At 50.1% G+C, this 18,124-nt stretch overlaps 27 non-coding genes and 5 pseudogenes across 27 annotated transcripts; all 32 read right to left on the minus strand.

Moving 5' to 3' along the window:
• Window positions 1-369: 369 nt before the first annotated feature.
• On the minus strand, window positions 370-532 carry LOC135014398 (U1 spliceosomal RNA). Its single transcript, XR_010212934.1, has one exon. It is a non-coding gene; the product is annotated as a U1 spliceosomal RNA (small nuclear RNA).
• Window positions 533-684: 152 nt separating this feature from the next.
• On the minus strand, window positions 685-848 carry LOC135014274 (U1 spliceosomal RNA). Its single transcript, XR_010212818.1, has one exon. It is a non-coding gene; the product is annotated as a U1 spliceosomal RNA (small nuclear RNA).
• A 673-nt stretch (window positions 849-1,521) lies between these two features.
• LOC135014464 (U1 spliceosomal RNA) lies at window positions 1,522-1,663 on the minus strand (annotated as a pseudogene).
• A 152-nt stretch (window positions 1,664-1,815) lies between these two features.
• On the minus strand, window positions 1,816-1,979 carry LOC135014341 (U1 spliceosomal RNA). Its single transcript, XR_010212883.1, has one exon. It is a non-coding gene; the product is annotated as a U1 spliceosomal RNA (small nuclear RNA).
• A 670-nt stretch (window positions 1,980-2,649) lies between these two features.
• Window positions 2,650-2,812, minus strand: LOC135014394 (U1 spliceosomal RNA). Its single transcript, XR_010212930.1, has one exon. It is a non-coding gene; the product is annotated as a U1 spliceosomal RNA (small nuclear RNA).
• A 152-nt stretch (window positions 2,813-2,964) lies between these two features.
• Window positions 2,965-3,128, minus strand: LOC135014531 (U1 spliceosomal RNA). Its single transcript, XR_010213026.1, has one exon. It is a non-coding gene; the product is annotated as a U1 spliceosomal RNA (small nuclear RNA).
• A 671-nt stretch (window positions 3,129-3,799) lies between these two features.
• LOC135014374 (U1 spliceosomal RNA) lies at window positions 3,800-3,962 on the minus strand. The gene has a single exon (XR_010212915.1). It is a non-coding gene; the product is annotated as a U1 spliceosomal RNA (small nuclear RNA).
• Window positions 3,963-4,114: 152 nt separating this feature from the next.
• On the minus strand, window positions 4,115-4,279 carry LOC135014514 (U1 spliceosomal RNA). The gene has a single exon (XR_010213009.1). It is a non-coding gene; the product is annotated as a U1 spliceosomal RNA (small nuclear RNA).
• A 695-nt stretch (window positions 4,280-4,974) lies between these two features.
• Window positions 4,975-5,116, minus strand: LOC135014465 (U1 spliceosomal RNA; annotated as a pseudogene).
• A 152-nt stretch (window positions 5,117-5,268) lies between these two features.
• Window positions 5,269-5,432, minus strand: LOC135014334 (U1 spliceosomal RNA). The gene has a single exon (XR_010212876.1). It is a non-coding gene; the product is annotated as a U1 spliceosomal RNA (small nuclear RNA).
• A 670-nt stretch (window positions 5,433-6,102) lies between these two features.
• On the minus strand, window positions 6,103-6,265 carry LOC135014411 (U1 spliceosomal RNA). The gene has a single exon (XR_010212946.1). It is a non-coding gene; the product is annotated as a U1 spliceosomal RNA (small nuclear RNA).
• A 152-nt stretch (window positions 6,266-6,417) lies between these two features.
• On the minus strand, window positions 6,418-6,581 carry LOC135014313 (U1 spliceosomal RNA). The gene has a single exon (XR_010212856.1). It is a non-coding gene; the product is annotated as a U1 spliceosomal RNA (small nuclear RNA).
• Window positions 6,582-7,252: 671 nt separating this feature from the next.
• Window positions 7,253-7,415, minus strand: LOC135014468 (U1 spliceosomal RNA). The gene has a single exon (XR_010212975.1). It is a non-coding gene; the product is annotated as a U1 spliceosomal RNA (small nuclear RNA).
• A 152-nt stretch (window positions 7,416-7,567) lies between these two features.
• On the minus strand, window positions 7,568-7,731 carry LOC135014289 (U1 spliceosomal RNA). Its single transcript, XR_010212832.1, has one exon. It is a non-coding gene; the product is annotated as a U1 spliceosomal RNA (small nuclear RNA).
• Window positions 7,732-8,433: 702 nt separating this feature from the next.
• LOC135014486 (U1 spliceosomal RNA) lies at window positions 8,434-8,568 on the minus strand (annotated as a pseudogene).
• Window positions 8,569-8,720: 152 nt separating this feature from the next.
• On the minus strand, window positions 8,721-8,884 carry LOC135014281 (U1 spliceosomal RNA). The gene has a single exon (XR_010212824.1). It is a non-coding gene; the product is annotated as a U1 spliceosomal RNA (small nuclear RNA).
• Window positions 8,885-9,554: 670 nt separating this feature from the next.
• On the minus strand, window positions 9,555-9,717 carry LOC135014391 (U1 spliceosomal RNA). Its single transcript, XR_010212927.1, has one exon. It is a non-coding gene; the product is annotated as a U1 spliceosomal RNA (small nuclear RNA).
• A 153-nt stretch (window positions 9,718-9,870) lies between these two features.
• LOC135014339 (U1 spliceosomal RNA) lies at window positions 9,871-10,034 on the minus strand. The gene has a single exon (XR_010212881.1). It is a non-coding gene; the product is annotated as a U1 spliceosomal RNA (small nuclear RNA).
• Window positions 10,035-10,705: 671 nt separating this feature from the next.
• On the minus strand, window positions 10,706-10,868 carry LOC135014473 (U1 spliceosomal RNA). Its single transcript, XR_010212979.1, has one exon. It is a non-coding gene; the product is annotated as a U1 spliceosomal RNA (small nuclear RNA).
• Window positions 10,869-11,020: 152 nt separating this feature from the next.
• On the minus strand, window positions 11,021-11,184 carry LOC135014314 (U1 spliceosomal RNA). Its single transcript, XR_010212857.1, has one exon. It is a non-coding gene; the product is annotated as a U1 spliceosomal RNA (small nuclear RNA).
• Window positions 11,185-11,336: 152 nt separating this feature from the next.
• On the minus strand, window positions 11,337-11,500 carry LOC135014357 (U1 spliceosomal RNA). Its single transcript, XR_010212899.1, has one exon. It is a non-coding gene; the product is annotated as a U1 spliceosomal RNA (small nuclear RNA).
• Window positions 11,501-12,170: 670 nt separating this feature from the next.
• Window positions 12,171-12,333, minus strand: LOC135014437 (U1 spliceosomal RNA). Its single transcript, XR_010212960.1, has one exon. It is a non-coding gene; the product is annotated as a U1 spliceosomal RNA (small nuclear RNA).
• A 152-nt stretch (window positions 12,334-12,485) lies between these two features.
• On the minus strand, window positions 12,486-12,649 carry LOC135014528 (U1 spliceosomal RNA). The gene has a single exon (XR_010213023.1). It is a non-coding gene; the product is annotated as a U1 spliceosomal RNA (small nuclear RNA).
• Window positions 12,650-13,319: 670 nt separating this feature from the next.
• Window positions 13,320-13,482, minus strand: LOC135014470 (U1 spliceosomal RNA). Its single transcript, XR_010212976.1, has one exon. It is a non-coding gene; the product is annotated as a U1 spliceosomal RNA (small nuclear RNA).
• A 152-nt stretch (window positions 13,483-13,634) lies between these two features.
• LOC135014285 (U1 spliceosomal RNA) lies at window positions 13,635-13,798 on the minus strand. Its single transcript, XR_010212828.1, has one exon. It is a non-coding gene; the product is annotated as a U1 spliceosomal RNA (small nuclear RNA).
• Window positions 13,799-14,466: 668 nt separating this feature from the next.
• LOC135014438 (U1 spliceosomal RNA) lies at window positions 14,467-14,629 on the minus strand. The gene has a single exon (XR_010212961.1). It is a non-coding gene; the product is annotated as a U1 spliceosomal RNA (small nuclear RNA).
• A 152-nt stretch (window positions 14,630-14,781) lies between these two features.
• On the minus strand, window positions 14,782-14,945 carry LOC135014527 (U1 spliceosomal RNA). The gene has a single exon (XR_010213022.1). It is a non-coding gene; the product is annotated as a U1 spliceosomal RNA (small nuclear RNA).
• A 691-nt stretch (window positions 14,946-15,636) lies between these two features.
• Window positions 15,637-15,778, minus strand: LOC135014384 (U1 spliceosomal RNA; annotated as a pseudogene).
• A 152-nt stretch (window positions 15,779-15,930) lies between these two features.
• On the minus strand, window positions 15,931-16,094 carry LOC135014421 (U1 spliceosomal RNA). The gene has a single exon (XR_010212952.1). It is a non-coding gene; the product is annotated as a U1 spliceosomal RNA (small nuclear RNA).
• Window positions 16,095-16,768: 674 nt separating this feature from the next.
• LOC135014508 (U1 spliceosomal RNA) lies at window positions 16,769-16,931 on the minus strand. Its single transcript, XR_010213004.1, has one exon. It is a non-coding gene; the product is annotated as a U1 spliceosomal RNA (small nuclear RNA).
• A 152-nt stretch (window positions 16,932-17,083) lies between these two features.
• Window positions 17,084-17,247, minus strand: LOC135014361 (U1 spliceosomal RNA). Its single transcript, XR_010212903.1, has one exon. It is a non-coding gene; the product is annotated as a U1 spliceosomal RNA (small nuclear RNA).
• Window positions 17,248-17,939: 692 nt separating this feature from the next.
• LOC135014474 (U1 spliceosomal RNA) lies at window positions 17,940-18,081 on the minus strand (annotated as a pseudogene).
• Between the last annotated feature and the right edge of the window lie 43 nt (window positions 18,082-18,124).

The raw sequence follows: 18,124 nt of genomic DNA on the forward strand, positions 1-18,124 counted from the left end.
ATATCACTCCATTGGTGGCTGCACAGTTCTCACCTCCTAGAGGGGCGATGGTTCGGGATCCAGGACTGGATTCTAGGGACCACGGATGCAACCCTTTCGAGGTGGGGAGCAGTCACACAGGGGGAAAACGTCCAAGGAAGATGGTCAAGTCAGGAAAGTTGTCTCCACATAAATGTTCTGGAGTTAAGGGCTGCGGAGCCCGTCTATCCCCATGGTCCTTACGGAGTCCCCAGCATCCTCTAGGACGTAAGGACGTAAGCAGACAGGAGAAGTCAGGATAGTGCGCAAGGGCATAGAAGGGAGCGGCTCAAGAATAGAGAAGTGGAAACAGACAGCAAACTAGGCTGGAGAGAGACCTGAGACAAAGAGATCTGAATTATACGAGAGCCGACCAGGGGAAACACAAATTATGCAGTCAAGTTTCCCACATTTGGGGAAATCGCAGGAGCAGCACACCCAGAGTGCAATGGGTGAGCCTTGCCCTGGGAGAAGCACCTTCATGATCAAAGTATCTCACCTGGCAGGTAAGTAGGAGTTGGGCTAGAGCTGGGGAGGGTCGCTGCTCAGGCACCCCCCTGTCAAGTGAAGGAGATCCAACTGAGGCAGCACAAGGAAACTCTCGAAAGAAGAACAAGGCTAGAGGAAGATCTGAGACAAAGAAATCTGACTTTTACCAGAGCTGACCAGAGGAAAGCACAAACACAGTCCCCCACTACCACAAATAATGCAGTCAAGTTACCCACATTTGGGGAAATCACAGGGGTCAGCATACCCAGAATGCAATGAATGAACCTCACCCTGGGAGAACAATCTTCATGACCATGGTATCTCCTATGCAAAATAAGTATGATTTGGGATAGGGCTGGGGAGGGCCGCTGCTCAGGCACATCTCTGTCAAGTAAAGGAGATTCAACTGAGGCAGCACAAGGGAACTCTCATCTGGGGACAACAACTGCAGGGAGAACACATATTTTCAGATGAACATGGGAGGGCAGAAGGCTGACTAATACTGAAGCACCACTAAACAACAAACCAAATGCAACAACTAGTACAAGCATTCCTGGGGGAAGGTCTGCAGAAGACGGATTTGCATACGGTGATGTCATCCAAGCAGTGTGCCAAAGTTGGCTGGAACCCTCAACTGCATATGAAAAGAGAAAAGGGGTATGCAGGGCATGGCGGCCTTCTGCGGCGCTTGGATGACCCCTAGTTTGCATTAAACACCCCCACCCTCCTTCGGTGTGGGGCTCATGTTGGCCATGCCCCAGCCCCTGAAGCATTCAAGCTGATTTCTTGCAGCAGCTGGGCACTGTAACAGCTCCAGAGCTGCTCTGTAAGGCAAGTAAAAGGGTGTGGGCCCTGCAGCACTACCTGTAGTTTGCATTGTGCATTGTAAGGCACTAAGTAAGCAGATAGGAGGAGAAGTCAGGATAGTGCACAAGGAAAAAAGAAGTGGAAACAGACAGCAAACTAGGCTGGAGAGAGACCTGAGACAAAGAGATCTGAATTATATGAGAGCTGACCAGGGGAAACACAAATTATGCAGTCAAGTTTCCCACATTTGGGGAAATCACAGGGGCAGCACACCCAGAGTGCAATGGGTGATCCTTGCCCTGGGAGAGGCAACTTCATGATCATAGTATCTCACCTGACAGGTAAGTAGGAGTTGAGCTAGAGCTGGGGAGGGTCGCTGCTCGGGCACCCCCCTGTCAAGTGAAGGAGATCCAACTGAGGCAGCACAAGGGAACTCTCGAAAGAAGAACAAGGCTAGAGGAAAATCTGAGACAAAGAAATCTGACTTTTACCAGAGCTGACCAGAGGAAAGCACAAACACAGTCCCCCACTACCACAAATAATGCAGTCGAGTTTGCCACATTTGGGGAAATCACAGGGGTCAGCATACCCAGAATGCAATGAATGAACCTCACCCTGGGAGAACAATCTTCATGACCATGGTATCGGCTATGCAAAATAAGTATGATTTGGGATAGGGCTGGGGAGGGCCGCTGCTCATGCACATCTCTGTCAAGTAAAGGAGATTCAACTGAGGCAGCACAAGGGAACTCTCATCTGGGGACAACAACTGCAGAGAGAACACATATTTTCAGATGAACATGGGAGGGCAGAAGGCTGCCTAATACTGAAGCACCCCCAAACAACAAACCAAATGCAACAACTAGTGCTAGCATTCCTGGGGGAAGGCTGCAGCAGATGGATTTGCATATGGTGATGTCATCCAAGCAGTGGGTCAAAGTTGGCTTCAACCCTCGTCTGCATATGAAAAGAGAAAAGGGGCGTGCAGGGCATGGCAGCCTTTTGCAGCACTTGGATGACCCCTAGTTCGCATTAAACATCTCCACCCTCCTTCGGTGTGGGTCTCATGTTGGCTATGCACCATCCCCTAAAGTATTCAAGCTGATTTCTTGCAGCAGCTGGGCACTGTAACAGCTCCAGAGCTGCTCTGTAAGGCAAATAAAAGGGTGCGGGACCTGCAGCACTACCTGTAGTTTGCATTGTGCATTGGAAGGCACAAAGTTAGCAGATGGGAGAAGTCAGGATAGTGCGCAAGGGCATAGAAGGGAGCGGCTCAAGAAAAGAGAAGTGTAAACAGACAGCAAACTAGGCTGGAGAGAGACCTGAGACAAAGAGATCTGAATTATACGAGAGCCGACCAGAGGAAACACAAATTATGCAGTCAAGTGTCCCACATTTGGGGAAATCACAGGAGCAGCACACCCAGAGTGCAATGGGTGAGCCTTGCCCTGGGAGAAGCACCTTCCTGATCATAGTATCTCACCTGGCAGGTAAGTAGGAGTTGGGCTAGAGCTGGGGAGGGTCGCTGCTCGGGCACCCCCATGTCAAGTGAAGGAGATCCAACTGAGGCAGCACAAGGGAACTCTCGAAAGAAGAACAAGGCTAGAGGAAGATCTGAGACAAAGAAATCTGACTTTTACCAGAGCTGACCAGAGGAAAGCACAAACACAGTCCCCCACTACCACAAATAATGCAGTCGAGTTTCCCACATTTGGGGAAATCACAGGGGTCAGCATACCCAGAATGCAATGAATGAACCTCACCCTGGGAGAACAATCTTCATGACCATGGTATCTTCTATGCAAAATAAGTATGATTTGGGATAGGGCAGGGGAGGGCCGCTGCTCAGGCACATCTCTGTCAAGTAAAGGAGATTCAACTGAGGCAGCACAAGTGAACTCTCATCTGGGGACAACAACTGCAGGGAGAACACATATTTTCAGATGAACATGGGAGGGCAGAAGGCTACCTAATACTGAAGCACCCCCAAACAACAAACCAAATGCAACAACTAGTGCAAGCATTCCTGGGGGAAGGCCTGCAGCAGATGGATTTGCATATGGTGATGTCATCCAAGCAGTGGGTCAAAGTTGGCTTCAACCCTCATCTGCATATGAAAAGAGAAACGGGGCGTGCAGGGCATGGCAGCCTTTTTCGGCGCTTGGATGACCCCTAGTTCGCATTAAACACCTCCACCCTCCTTCGGTGTGGGTCTCATGTTGGCTATGCCCCAGCCCCTGAAGCATTCAAGCTGATTCCTTGCAGCAGCTGGGCACTGTAAAAGCTCCAGAGCTGCTCTGTAAGGCAAATAAAAGGGTGTGGGACCTGCAGCACTACCTGTAGTTCGCATTGTGCGTTGGAAGGCACAAAGTAAGCAGACGGGAGAAGTCAGGATAGTGCGCAAGGGCATAGAAGGGAGCGGCTCAAGAAAAGAGAAGTGGAAACAGACAGCAAACTAGGCTGGAGAGAGACCTGAGACAAAAAGATCTGAATTATACGAGAGCCGACCAGGGGAAACACAAATTATGCAGTCAAGTTTCCCACATTTGGGGAAATCGCAGGAGCAGCACACCCAGAGTGCAATGGGTGAGCCTTGCCCTGGGAGAAGCACCTTCATGATCATAGTATCTCACCTGGCAGGTAAGTAGGAGTTGGGCTAGAGCTGGGGAGGGTCGCTGCTCGGGCACCCCCCTGTCAAGTGAAGGAGATCCAACTGAGGCAGCACAAGAGAACTCTCGAAAGAAGAACAAGGCTAGAGGAAAATCTGAGACAAAGAAATCTGACTTTTACCAGAGCTGACCAGAGGAAAGCACAAACACAGTCCCCCACTACCACAAATAATGCAGTCGAGTTTCCCCACATTTGGGGAAATCTCAGGGGTAAGCATACCCAGAATGCAATGAATGAACCTCACCCTGGGAGAACAATCTTCATGACCATGGTATCTCCTATGCAAAATAAGTATGATTTGGGATAGGGCTGGGGAGGGCCGCTGCTCAGGCACATCTCTGTCAAGTAAAGGAGATTCAACTGAGGCAGCACAAGGGAACTCTCATCTGGGGACAACAACTGCAGGGAGAACACATATTTTCAGATGAACATGGGAAGGCAGAAGGCTGCCTAATACTGAAGCACCCCCAAACAACAAACCAAATGCAACAACTAGTACAAGCATTCCAGGGGGAAGGTCTGCAGAAGACGGATTTGCATACGGTGATGTCATCCAAGCAGTGGGCCAAAGTTGGCTGGAACCCTCATCTGCATATGAAAAGAGAAAAGGAGTATGCAGGACATGGCGGCCTTTTGCGGCGCTTGGATGACCCCTAGTTTGCATTAAACACCCCCACCCTCCTTCGGTGTGGGGCTCATGTTGGCCATGCCCCAGCCCCTGAAGCATTCAAGCTGATTTCTTGCAGCAGCTGGGCACTGTAACAGCTCCAGAGCTGCTCTGTAAGGCAAGTAAAAGGGTGTGGGCCCTGCAGCACTACCTGTAGTTTGCATTGTGAATTGTAAGGCACAAAGTAAGCAGACGGGAGGAGAAGTCAGGATAGTGCACAAGGGTATAGAAGGGAGGGGCTCAAGAAAAAAGAAGTGGAAACAGACAGCAAACTAGGCTGGAGAGAGACCTGAGACAAAGAGATCTGAATTATATGAGAGCCGACCAGGGGAAACACAAATTATGCAGTCAAGTTTCCCACATTTGGGGAAATCACTGGGGTAGCACACCCAGAGTGCAATGGGTGATCCTTGCCCTGGGAGAAGCAACTTCATGATCATAGTATCTCACCTGGCAGGTAAGTAGGAGTTGGGCTACAGCTGGGGAGGGTCGCTGCTCGGGCACCCCCCTGTCAAGTGAAGGAGATCCAACTGAGGCAGCACAAGGAATCTCTCGAAAGAAGAACAAGGCTAGAGGAAGATCTGAGACAAATAAATCTGACTTTTACCAGAGCTGACCAGAGGAAAGAACAAACACAGTCCCCCACTACCACAAATAATGCAGTCGAGTTTCCCACATTTGGGGAAATCATACGGGTCAGCATACCCAGAATGCAATGAATGAACCTCACCCTGGGAGAACAATCTTCATGACCATGGTATCTCCTATGCAAAATAAGTATGATTTGGGATAGGGCTGGGGAGGGCCGCTGCTCAGGCACATCTCTGTCAAGTAAAGGAGATTCAACTGAGGCAGCACAAGGGAACTCTCATCTGGGGACAACAACTGCAGGGAGAACACATATTTTCAGATGAACATGGGAGGGCAGAAGACTACCTAATACTGAAGCACCCCCAAACAACAAACCAAAGGCAACAACTAGTGCAAGCATTCCTGGGGGAAGGCCTGCAGTAGATGGATTTGCATATGGTGATGTCATCCAAGCAGTGGGTCAAAGTTGGCTTCAACCCTCGTCTGCATATGAAAAGAGAAAAGGGGCGTGCAGGGCATGGCAGCCTTTTTCGGGGCTTGGATGACCCCTAGTTCGCATTAAACACCTCCACCCTCCTTCGGTGTGGGGCTCATGTTGGCTATGCCCCAGCCCCGAAGCATTCAAGCTGATTTCTTGCAGCAGTTGGGCACTGTAACAGCTCCAGAGCTGCTCTGTAAGGCAAGTAAAAGGGCGTGGGACCTTCAGCACTACCTGTAGTTCGCATTGTGCGTTGGAAGGCACAAATTAAGCAGACGGGAGAAGTCAGGATAGTGCGCAAGGGCATAGAAGGGAGCGGCTCAAGAAAAGAGAAGTGGAAACAGACAGCAAACTAGGCTGGAGAGAGACCTGAGACAAAGAGATCTGAATTATACGAGAGCCGACCAGGGGAAACACAAATTATGCAGTCAAGTTTCCCACATTTGGAGAAATCACAGGAGCAGCACACCCAGAGTGCAATGGGTGAGCCTTGCCCTGGGAGAAGCACCTTCATGATCATAGTATCTCACCTGGCAGGTAAGTAGGAGTTGGGCTACAGCTGGGGAGGGTCGCTGCTCGGGCACCCCCCTGTCAAGTGAAGGAGATCCAACTGAGGCAGCACAAGGAATCTCTCGAAAGAAGAACAAGGCTAGAGGAAGATCTGAGACAAATAAATCTGACTTTTACCAGAGCTGACCAGAGGAAAGAACAAACACAGTCCCCCACTACCACAAATAATGCAGTCGAGTTTCCCACATTTGGGGAAATCATACGGGTCAGCATACTCAGAATGCAATGAATGAACCTCACCCTGGGAGAACAATCTTCATGACCATGGTATCTCCTATGCAAAATAAGTATGATTTGGGATAGGGCTGGGGAGGGCCGCTGCTCAGGCACATCTCTGTCAAGTAAAGGAGATTCAACTGAGGCAGCACAAGGGAACTCTCATCTGGGGACAACAACTCCAGGGAGAACACACATTTTCAGATGAACATGGGAGGGCAGAAGGCTGCCTAATACTGAAGCACCCCCAAACAACAAACCAAATGCAACAACTAGTGCAAGCATTCCTGGGGGAAGGCCTGCAGCAGATGGATTTGAACATGGTGATGTCATCCAAGCAGTGAGTCAAAGTTGGCTTCAACCCTCGTCTGCATATGAAAAGAGAAATGGGGCGTGCAGGGCATGGCGGCCTTTTGCGGCGCTTGGATGACCCCTAGTTCGCATTAAACGCCTCCACCCTCCTTCGGTGTGGGGCTCATGTTGGCTATGCCCCAGCCCCTGAAGCATTCAAGCTGATTTCTTGCAGCAGCTGGGCACTGTAACAGCTCCAGAGCTGCTCTGTAAGGCAAGTAAAAGGGTGTGGGCCCTGCAGCACTACCTGTAATTCGCATTGTGCGTTGGAAGGCACAAATTAAGCAGACATGAGAAGTCAGGATAGTGCGCAAGGGCATAGAAGGGAGCGGCTCAAGAAAAGAGAAGTGGAAACAGACAGCAAACTAGGCTGGAGAGAGACCTGAGACAAAAAGATCTGAATTATACGAGAGCCGACCAGGGGAAACACAAATTATGCAGTCAAGTTTCCCACATTTGGGGAAATCACAGGAACAGCAAACCCAGAGTGCAATGGGTGAGCCTTGCCCTGGTAGAAGCACCTTCCTGATCATAGTATCTCACCTGGCAGGTAAGTAGGAGTTGGGCTAGAGCTGGGGAGGGTCGCTGCTCGGGCACCCCCCTGTCAAGTGAAGGAGATCCAACTGAGGCAGCACAAGGGAACTCTCGAAAGAAGAACAAGGCTAGAGGAAGGTCTGAGACAAAGAAATCTGACTTTTACCAGAGCTGACCAGAGGAAAGCACAAACACAGTCCCCCACTACCATAAATAATGCAGTCAAGTTTCCCACATTTGGGGAAATCACTGGGGTCAGCATACCCAGAATGCAATGAATGAACCTCACCCTGGGAGAACAATCTTCATGACCATGGTATCTCCTATGCAAAATAAGTATGATTTGGGATAGGGCTGGGGAGGGCCGCTGCTCAGGCACATCTCTGTCAAGTAAAGGAGATTCAACTGAGGCAGCACAAGGGAACTCTCATCTGGGGACAACAACTGCAGGGAGAACACATATTTTCAGATGAACATGGGAGGGCAGAAGGCTACCTAATACTGAAGCACCCCCAAACAACAAACCAAATGCAACAACTAGTGCAAGCATTCCTGGGGGAAGGCCTGCAGCAGATGGATTTGCATATGGTGATGTCATCCAAGCAGTGGGCCAAAGTTGGCTGGAACCCTCATCTGCATATGAAAAGAGAAAAGGAGTATGCAGGGCATGGCGGCCTTTTGCGGCGCTTGGATGACCCCTAGTTCGCATTAAACACCCCCACCCTCCTTCGGTGTGGGGCTCATGTTGGCCATGCCCCAGCCCCTGAAGCATTCAAGCTGATTTCTTGCAGCAGCTGGGCACTGTAACAGCTCCAGAGCTGCTCTGTAAGGCAAGTAAAAGGGTGTGGGCCCTGCAGCACTACCTGTAGTTTGCATTGTGAATTGTAAGGCACAAAGTAAGCAGACGGGAGGAGAAGTCAGGATAGTGCACAAGGGTATAGAAGGGAGGGGCTCAAGAAAAAAGAAGTGGAAACAGACAGCAAACTAGGCTGGAGAGAGACCTGAGACAAAGAGATCTGAATTATATGAGAGCCGACCAGGGGAAATACAAATTATGCAGTCAAGTTTCCCACATTTGGGGAAATCACTGGGGCAGCACACCCAGAGTGCAATGGGTGATCCTTGCCCTGGGAGAAGCAACTTCATGATCATAGTATCTCACCTGGCAGGTAAGTAGGAGTTGGGCTAGAGCTGGGGAGGGTCGCTGCTCGGGCACCCCCCTGTCAAGTGAAGGAGATCCAACTGAGGCAGCACAAGGAATCTCTCGAAAGAAGAACAAGGCTAGAGGAAGATCTGAGACAAATAAATCTGACTTTTACCAGAGCTGACAAGAGGAAAGAACAAACACAGTCCCCCACTACCACAAATAATGCATTCGAGTTTCCCACATTTGGGGAAATCATACGGGTCAGCATACCCAGAATGCAATGAATGAACCTCACCCTGGGAGAACAATCTTCATGACCATGGTATCTCCTATGCAAAATAAGTATGATTTGGGATAGGGCTGGGGAGGGCCGCTGCTCAGGCACATCTCTGTCAAGTAAAGGAGATTCAACTGAGGCAGCACAAGGGAACTCTCATCTGGGGACAACAACTGCAGGGAGAACACATATTTTCAGATGAACATGGGAGGGCAGAAGGCTACCTAATACTGAAGCACCCCCAAACAACAAACCAAATGCAACAACTAGTGCAAGCATTCCTGGGGGAAGGCCTGCAGCAGATGGATTTGCATATGGTGATGTCATCCAAGCAGTGGGTCAAAGTTGGCTTCAACCCTCGTCTGCATATGAAAAGAGAAAAGGGGCGTGCAGGGCATGGCAGCCTTTTTCGGCGCTTGGATGACCCCTAGTTCGCATTAAACACCTCCACCCTCCTTTGGTGTGGGGCTCATGTTGGCTATGCCCCAGCCCCGAAGCATTCAAGCTGAGTTCTTGCAGCAGCTGGGCACTGTAACAGCTCCAGAGCTGCTCTGTAAGGCAAATAAAAGGGTATGGGACCTGCAGCACTACCTGTAGTTCGCATTGTGCATTGGAAGGCACAAAGTAAGCAGACGGGAGAAGTCAGGATAGTGCGCAAGGGCATAGAAGGGAGCGGCTCAAGAAAAGAGAAGTGGAAACAGACAGCAAAGTAGGCTGGAGAGAGACCTGAGACAAAGAGATCTGAATTATACGAGAGCCGACCAGGGAAAACACAAATTATGCAGTCAAGTTTCCCACATTTGGGGAAATCACAGGAGCAGCACACCCAGAGTGCAATGGGTGAGCCTTGCCCTGGGAGAAGCACCTTCCTGATCATAGTATCTCACCTGGCAGGTAAGTAGGAGTTGGGCTAGAGCTGGGGAGGGTCGCTGCTCGGGCACCCCCCTGTCAAGTGAAGGAGATCCAACTGAGGCAGCACAAGGGAACTCTCGAAAGAAGAACAAGGCTAGAGGAAGATCTGAGACAAAAAAAATCTGACTTTTACCAGAGCTGACCAGAGGAAAGAACAAACACAGTCCCCCACTACCACAAATAATGCAGTCGAGTTTCCCACATTTGGGGAAATCACAGGGGTCAGCATACCCAGAATGCAATGAATGAACCTCACCCTGGGAGAACAATTTTCATGACCATGTTATCTCCAACGCAAAATAAGTATGATTTGGGATAGGGCTGGGGAGGGCCGCTGCTCAGGCACATCTCTGTCAAGTAAAGGAGATTCAACTGAGGCAGCACAAGGGAACTCTCATCTGGGGACAACAACTGCAGGGAGAACACATATTTTCAGATGAACATGGGAGGGCAGAAGGCTACCTAATACTGAAGCACCCCCAAACAACAAACCAAATGCAACAACTATTGCAAGCATTCCTGGGGGAAGGCCTGCAGCAGATGGATTTGCATATGGTGATGTCATCAAAGCAGTGGGTCAAAGTTGGCTTCAACCCTCGTCTGCATATGAAAAGAGAAAAGGGGCGTGCAGGGCATGGCAGCCTTTTTCGGCGCTTGGATGACCCCTAGTTCGCATTAAACACCTCCACCCTCCTTCGGTGTGGGGCTCATGTTGGCTATGCCCCAGCCCCTGAAGCATTCAAGCTGATTTCTTGCAGCAGCTGGGCACTGTAACAGCTCCAGAGCTGCTCTGTAAGGCAAGTAAAAGGGCGTGGGCCCTGCAACACTACCTGTAGTTCGCATTGTGCGTTGGAAGGCACAAATTAAGCAGACGGGAGAAGTCAGGATAGTGCGCAAGGGCATAGAAGGGAGCGGCTCAAGAAAAGAGAAGTGGAAACAGACAGCAAACTAGGCTGGAGAGAGACCTGAGACAAAGAGATCTGAATTATACGAGAGCCGACCAGGGGAAACACAAATTATGCAGTCAAGTTTCCCACATTTGGAGAAATCACAGGAGCAGCACACCCAGAGTGCAATGGGTGAGCCTTGCCCTTGGAGAAGCACCTTCATGATCATAGTATATCACCTGGCAGGTAAGTAGGAGTTGGGCTAGAGCTGGGGAGGGTCGCTGCTCGGGCACCCCCCTGTCAAGTGAAGGAGACCCAACTGAGGCAGCACAAGGGAACTCTCGAAAGAAGAACAAGGCTAGAGGAAAATCTGAGACAAAGAAATCTGACTTTTACCAGAGCTGACCAGAGGAAAGAACAAACACAGTCCCCCACTACCACAAATAATGCAGTCGAGTTTCCCACATTTGGGGAAATCATACGGGTCAGCATACTCAGAATGCAATGAATGAACCTCACCCTGGGAGAACAATCTTCATGACCATGGTATCTCCTATGCAAAATAAGTATGATTTGGGATAGGGCTGGGGAGAGTCGCTGCTCGGGCACCCCCCTGTCAAGTGAAGGAGATCCAACTGAGGCAGCACAAGGAATCTCTCGAAAGAAGAACAAGGCTAGAGGAAGATCTGAGACAAATAAATCTGACTTTTACCAGAGCTGACCAGAGGAAAGAACAAACACAGTCCCCCACTACCACAAACAATGCAGTCGAGTTTCCCACATTTGAGGAAATCATACGGGTCAGCATACCCAGAATGCAATGAATGAACCTCACCCTGGGAGAACAATCTTCATGACCATGGTATCTCCTATGCAAAATAAGTATGATTTGGGATAGGGCTGGGGAGGGCCGCTGCTCAGGCACATCTCTGTCAAGTAAAGGAGATTCAACTGAGGCAGCACAAGGGAACTCTCATCTGGGGACAACAACTGCAGGGAGAACACATATTTTCAGATGAACATGGGAGGGCAGAAGGCTACCTAATACTGAAGCACCCCCAAACAACAAACCAAATGCAACAACTAGTGCAAGCATTCCTGGGGGAAGGCCTGCAGCAGATGGATTTGCATATGGTGATGTCATCCAAGCAGTGGGTCAAAGTTGGCTTCAACCCTCGTCTGCATATGAAAAGAGAAAAGGGGCGTGCAGGGCATGGCAGCCTTTTTCGGCGCTTGGATGACCCCTAGTTCGCATTAAACACCTCCACCCTCCTTCGGTGTGGGGCTCATGTTGGCTATGCCCCAGCCCCGAAGCATTCAAGCTGAGTTCTTGCAGCAGCTGGGCACTGTAACAGCTCCAGAGCTGCTCTGTAAGGCAAATAAAAGGGTGTGGGACCTGCAGCACTACCTGTAGTTCGCATTGTGCATTGGAAGGCACAAATTAAGCAGACGGGAGAAGTCAGGATAGTGCGCAAGGGCATAGAAGGAAGCGGCTCAAGAAAAGAGAAGTGGAAACAGACAGCAAACTAGGCTGGAGAGAGACCTGAGACAAAGAGATCTGAATTATACGAGAGCCGACCAGGGGAAACACAAATTATGCAGTCAAGTTTCCCACATTTGGAGAAATCACAGGAGCAGCACACCCAGAGTGCAATGGGTGAGCCTTGCCCTGGGAGAAGCACCTTCATGATCATAGTATATCACCTGGCAGGTAAGTAGGAGTTGGGCTAGAGCTGGGGAGGGTCGCTGCTCGGGCACCCCCCTGTCAAGTGAAGGAGATCCAACTGAGGCAGCATAAGGGAACTCTCGAAAGAAGAACAAGGCTAGAGGAAGATCTGAGACAAAAAAATCTGACTTTTACCAGAGCTGACCAGAGGAAAGAACAAACACAGTCCCCCACTACCACAAATAATGCAGTCGAGTTTCCCACAATTGGGGAAATCACAGGGGTCAGCATACCCAGAATGCAATGAATGAACCTCACCCTGGGAGAACAATCTTCATGACCATGGTATCTCCTATGCAAAATAAGTATGATTTGGGATAGGGCTGGGGAGGGCCGCTGCTCAGGCACATCTCTGTCAAGTAAAGGAGATTCAACTGAGGCAGCACAAGGGAACTCTCATCTGGGGACAACAACTGCAGGGAGAACACATATTTTCAGATGAACATGGGAGGGCAGAAGGCTACCTAATACTGAAGCACCCCCAAACAACAAACCAAATGCAACAACTAGTGCAAGCATTCCTGGGGGAAGGCCTGCAGCAGATGGATTTGCATATGGTGATGTCATCCAAGCAGTGGGTCAAAGTTGGCTTCAACCCTCGTCTGCATATGAAAAGAGAAAAGGGGCGTGCAGGGCATGGCAGCCTTTTTCGGCGCTTGGATGACCCCTAGTTCGCATTAAACACCTCCACCCTCCTTCGGTGTGGGGCTCATGTTGGCTATGCCCCAGCCCCGAAGCATTAAAGCTGATTTCTTGCAGCAGCTGGGTACTGTAACAGCTCCAGAGCTGCTCTGTAAGGCAAGTAAAAGGGCGTGGGCCCTGCAGCACTACCTGTAGTTTGCATTGTGCGTTGGAAGGCACAAATTAAGCAGACGGGAGAAGTCAGGATAGTGCGCAAGGGCATAGAAGGGAGCGGCTCAAGAAAAGAGAAGTGGAAACAGACAGCAAACTAGGCTGGAGAGAGACCTGAGACAAAGAGATCTGAATTATACGAGAGCCGACCAGGGGAAACACAAATTATGCAGTCAAGTCTCCCACATTTTGAGAAATCACAGGAGCAGCACACCCAGAGTGCAATGGGTGAGCCTTGCCCTGGGAGAAGCACCTTCATGATCATAGTATATCACCTGGCAGGTAAGTAGGAGATGGGCTAGAGCTGGGGAGGGTCGCTGCTCGGGCACCCCCCTGTCAAGTGAAGGAGATCCAACTGAGGCAGCACAAGTGAACTCTCGAAAGAAGAACAAGGCTAGAGGAAGATCTGAGACAAAGAAATCTGACTTTTACCAGAGCTGACCAGAGGAAAGCAAAAACACAGTCCCCCACTACCACAAATAATGCAGTCGAGTTTCCCACATTTGGGGAAATCACAGGGGTCAGCATACCCAGAATGCAATGAATGAACCTCACCCTGGGAGAACAGTCTTCATGACCATGGTATCTCCTATGCAAAATAAGTATGATTTGGGATAGGGCTGGGGAGGGCCGCTGCTCAGGCACATCTCTGTCAAGTAAAGGAGATTCAACTGAGGCAGCACAAGGGAACTCATCTGGGGACAACAACTGCAGGGAGAACACATATTTTCAGATGAACATGGGAGGGCAGAAGGCTACCTAATACTGAAGCACCCCCAAACAACAAACCAAATGCAACAACTAGTGCAAGCATTCCTGGGGGAAGGCCTGCAGCAGATGGATTTGCATATGGTGATGTCATCCAAGCAGTGGGTCAAAGTTGGCTTCAACCCTCGTCTGCATATGAAAAGAGAAAAGGGGCGTGCAGGGCATGGCAGCCTTTTTCGGCGCTTGAATGACCCCTAGTTCGCATTAAACACCCCCACCCTCCTTCGGTGTGGGGCTCATGTTGGCTATGCCCCAGCCCCGAAGCATTCAAGCTGAGTTCTTGCAGCAGCTGGGCACTGTAACAGCTCCAGAGCTGCTCTGTAAGGCAAATAAAAGGGTGTGGGACCTGCAGCACTACCTGTAGTTCGCATTGTGCATTGGAAGGCACAAATTAAGCAGACGGGAGAAGTCAGGATAGTGCGCAAGGGCATAGAAGGGAGCGGCTCAAGAAAAGAGAAGTGGAAACAGACAGCAAACTAGGCTGGAGAGAGACCTGAGACAAAGAGATCTGAATTATACGAGAGCCGACCAGGGGAAACACAAATTATGCAGTCAAGTTTCCCACATTTGGAGAAATCACAGGAGCAGCACACCCAGAGTGCAATGGGTGAGCCTTGCCCTGGGAGAAGCACCTTCATGATCATAGTATATCACCTGGCAGGTAAGTAGGAGTTGGGCTAGAGCTGGGGAGGGTCGCTGCTCGGGCACACCCCTGTCAAGTGAAGGAGATCCAACTGAGGCAGCATAAGGGAACTCTCGAAAGAAGAACAAGGCTAGAGGAAGATCTGAGACAAAAAAATCTGACTTTTACCAGAGCTGACCAGAGGAAAGAACAAACACAGTCCCCCACTACCACAAATAACGCAGTCGAGTTTCCCACATTTGGGGAAATCACAGGGGTCAGCATACCCAGAATGCAATGAATGAACCTCACCCTGGGAGAACAATCTTCATGACCATGGTATCTCCTATGCAAAATAAGTATGATTTGGGATAGGGCTGGGGAGGGCCACTGCTCAGGCACATCTCTGTCAAGTAAAGGAGATTCAACTGAGGCAGCACAAGGGAACTCTCATCTGGGGACAACAACTGCAGGGAGAACACATATTTTCAGATGAACATGGGAGGGCAGAAGGCTACCTAATACTGAAGCACCCCCAAACAACAAACCAAATGCAACAACTAGTGCAAGCATTCCTGGGGGAAGGCCTGCAGCAGATGGATTTGCATATGGTGATGTCATCCAAGCAGTGGGTCAAAGTTGGCTTCAACCCTCGTCTGCATATGAAAAGAGAAAAGGGGCGTGCAGGGCATGGCAGCCTTTTTCGGCGCTTGGATGACCCCTAGTTCGCATTAAACACCTCCACCCTCCTTCGGTGTGGGGCTCATGTTGGCTATGCCCCAGCCCCGAAGCATTCAAGCTGATTTCTTGCAGCAACTGGGCACTGTAACAGCTCTAGAGCTGCTCTGTAAGGCAAATAAAAGGGTGTGTGACCTGCAGCACTACCTGTAGTTCGCATTGTGCGTTGGAAGGCACAAAGTAAGCAGATGGGAGAAGTCAGGATAGTGCGCAAGGGCATAGAAGTGAGCGGCTCAAGAAAAGAGAAGTGGAAACAGACAGCAAACTAGGCTGGAGAGAGACCCGAGACAAAGAGATCTGAATTATATGAGAGCCGACCAGGGGAAACACAAATTATGCAGTCAAGTTTCCCACATTTGGGGAAATCGCAGGAGCAGCACACCCAGAGTGCAATGGGTGAGCCTTGCCCTGGGAGAAGCACCTTCATGATCATAGTATCTCACCTGGCAGGTAAGTAGGAGTTTGGCTAGAGCTGGGGATGGTCGCTGCTCGGGCACCCCTCTGTCAAGTGAAGGAGATCCAACTGAGGCAGCACAAGGGAACTCTCGAAAGAAGAACAAGGCTAGAGGAAGATCTGAGACAAAGAAATCTGACTTTTACCAGAGCTGACCAGAGGAAAGCACAAACACAGTCCCCCACTACCACAAATAATGCAGTCGAGTTTCCCACAATTGGGGAAATCACAGGGGTCAGCATACCCAGAATGCAATGAATGAACCTCACCCTGGGAGAACAATCTTCATGACCATGGTATCTCCTATGCAAAATAAGTATGATTTGGGATAGGGCTGGGGAGGGCCGCTGCTCAGGCACATCTCTGTCAAGTAAAGGAGATTCAACTGAGGCAGCACAAGGGAACTCTCATCTGGGGACAACAACTCCAGGGAGAACACATATTTTCAGATGAACATGGGAGGGCAGAAGGCTGCCTAATACTGATGCACCCCCAAACAACAAACCAAATGCAACAACTAGTACAAGCATTCCTGGGGGAAGGTCTGCAGAAGACGGATTTGCATACGGTGATGTCATCCAAGCAGTGGGCCAAAGTTGGCTGGAACCCTCATCTGCATATGAAAAGAGAAAAGGGGTATGCAGGGCATGGCGGCCTTTTGCGGCGATTGGATGACCCCTAGTTCGCATTAAACACCCCCACCCTCCTTCGGTGTGGGGCTCATGTTGGCCATGCCCCAGCCCCTGAAGCATTCAAGCTGATTTCTTGCAGCAGCTGGGCACTGTAACAGCTCCAGAGCTGCTCTGTAAGGCAAGTAAAAGGGTGTGGGCCCTGCAGCACTACCTGTAGTTCGCATTGTGCGTTGGAAGGCACAAAGTAAGCAGACGGGAGGAGAAGTCAGGATAGTGCACAACGGTATAGAAGGGAGGGGCTCAAGAAAAAAGAAGTGGAAACAGACAGCAAACTAGGCTGGAGAGAGACCTGAGACAAAGAGATCTGAATTATATGAGAGCCGACCAGGGGTAACACAAATTACGCAGTCAAGCTTCACACATTTGGGGAAATCGCAGGATCAGCACACCCAGAGTGCAATGGGTGATCCTTGCCCTGGGAGAAGCACCTACATGATCATAGTATCTCACCTGGTAGGTAAGTAGGAGTTGGGCTAGAGCTGGGGAGGGTCGCTGCTCGGGCACCCCCCTGTCAAGTGAAGGAGATCCAACTGAGGCAGCACAAGGAAACTCTCGAAAGAAGAACAAGGCTAGAGGAAGATCTGAGACAAAGAAATCTGACTTTTACCAGAGCTGACCAGAGGAAAGAACAAACACAGTCTCCCACTACCACAAATAATGCAGTCGAGTTTCCCACATTTGTGGAAATCACAGGGGTCAGCATACCCAGAATGCAATGAATGAACCTCACCCTGGGAGAACAATCTTCATGACCATGGTATCTCATATGCAAAATAAGTATGATTTGGGATAGGGCTGGGGAGGGCCGCTGCTCAGGCACATCTCTGTCAAGTAAAGGAGATTCAACTGAGGCAGCACAAGGGAACTCTCATCTGGGGACAACAACTGCAGGGAGAACACATATTTTCAGATGAACATGGGAGGGCAGAAGGCTACCTAATACTGATGCACCCCCAAACAACAAACAAAATGCAACAACTAGTGCAAGCATTCCTGGGGGAAGGCCTGCAGCAGATGGATTTGCATATGGTGATGTCATCCAAGCAGTGGGTCAAAGTTGGCTTCAACCCTCGTCTGCATATGAAAAGAGAAAAGGGGCGTGCAGGGCATGGCAGCCTTTTGCGGCGCTTGGATGACCCCTAGTTCGCATTAAACACCTCCACCCTCCTTCGGTGTGGGGCTCATGTTGGCTATGCCCCAGCCCCTGAAGCATTCAAGCTGATTTCTTGCAGCAGCTGGGCACTGTAACAGCTCCAGAGCTGCTCTGTAAGGCAAATAAAAGTGTGTGGGACCTGCAGCACTACCTGTAGTTCGCATTGTGCGTTGGAAGGCACAAAGTAAGCAGACGGGAGAAGTCAGGATAGTGCGCAAGGGCATAGAAGGGAGCGGCTCAAGAAAAGAGAAGTGGAAACAGACAGCAAACTAGGCTGGAGAGAGACCTGAGACAAAGAGATCTGAATTATATGAGAGCTGACCAGGGGAAACACAAATTATGCAGTCAAGTTTCCCACATTTGGGGAAATCGCAGGAGCAGCACACCCAGAGTGCAATGGGTGATCCTTGCCCTGGGAGAAGCAACTTCATGATCATAGTATCTCACCTGGCATTTAAGTAGGAGTTGGGCTAGAGCTGGGGAGGGTCGCTGCTCGGGCACCCCC

Source organism: Pseudophryne corroboree, unplaced genomic scaffold (genome assembly GCF_028390025.1).
Source record: "Pseudophryne corroboree isolate aPseCor3 unplaced genomic scaffold, aPseCor3.hap2 scaffold_280, whole genome shotgun sequence".
Lineage (NCBI taxonomy): Eukaryota > Metazoa > Chordata > Amphibia > Anura > Myobatrachidae > Pseudophryne > Pseudophryne corroboree.